The sequence below is a fragment of the Protopterus annectens genome, chromosome 5.part0 (assembly GCF_019279795.1).
Source record: "Protopterus annectens isolate FY-2018-M chromosome 5.part0, PAN1.0, whole genome shotgun sequence".
NCBI lineage: Eukaryota > Metazoa > Chordata > Ceratodontiformes > Protopteridae > Protopterus > Protopterus annectens.
The window spans coordinates 269,181,807-269,182,997 of NC_056735.1; positions in this window are offsets into that span (position 1 = coordinate 269,181,807).

Here is a 1,191-nt window from a genome sequence, read left to right on the forward strand (position 1 = left end):
TCTGATCCATGGCATAGGGAAAAAAGGTACATTCTCACATGCACAGTGATACTACCTTTACAGCAAAGACATAACCCAGCAGTCTGTGCACCATCAGTTGTGAGTGTTTCATTAAAAAAAAAAAATATTTGAAAAATGTAGGAGACTGAAAATTTGCAGCTGTCGAATGTCCTACTCCCAAGGCAATTGCTACATTAAATAATCAAAGGCTGTGCCCTAGTGCCTTCAAGCTATCTGAACAATGATGCATGGGTTGCAGACTTCAAAAAAACACCATGCGAATTCACCAGACCAAAGCAGAAAAGGCAGTGGTGATCAAAATCTATCTACCTGGTCATTCACAAAGCCTAAATTTAATAGGAATGCAAAACTATCCATACAAGACTAAAAGGCACAAAATGTGCAGTTAGCTATAAATCTGCAATTCGGAGAAGAAATAGGCTTGCACTACTGACTCCTACTAAATTCGTGAAGGGGCCCAGTCATTCTTATGCATGACTGACAGGACATATCTAAACCACGGTATGAGTAAAGTGGACTCATTGATGGGATTGATGTGAGCATAAATTTCCTAAACACAAACACTTAATGCATGTGCATTTCGAGGGTAATGTTTTTGCTGGTTGGACCACACACTAGTATTGTGCCGGAATTACTAAATGAATTCACATTATTGCTAGTTTGTAACTACTTGTTATACAGGGCAGAGTGGACCTGTGCACTGTTCCTTTAAATAACACAATGAGAAAGTCGCATATTGATTATAAATAGCCACGGATTATCAGCAACAAAACATCCCCATTACATAGATTTTGCTTTGGCTTTTCTTTTAATACTGAGGTTTGTAAGAAGCCTTGACATACTGAAGGCACCCTGTGTCACACAGAGAAAGGGGTCCTTTACTGATCTGTAACTTCTTCAATATTCTGATGTAGCAGCCTGCTCACATATGCTGCTTAGGTTTCAACTCAAATGTCTGGGTGCTCAAAAAGTAGGAAATCTGAACCATGTAGTGTATCTTTCTAAATGCCACAGCTCTGAAAAACATACAAATAAACGTTGACCTAATTCACGCATTCTTTCTTCACAAAATCATTTCAGCATAAACAAATGTTTGTTCATAAAAACGTGTTCTATCTATCTTTGTAAGTATAATCTGAAGTCAGAATATTGCACACTTCCCAAGACATA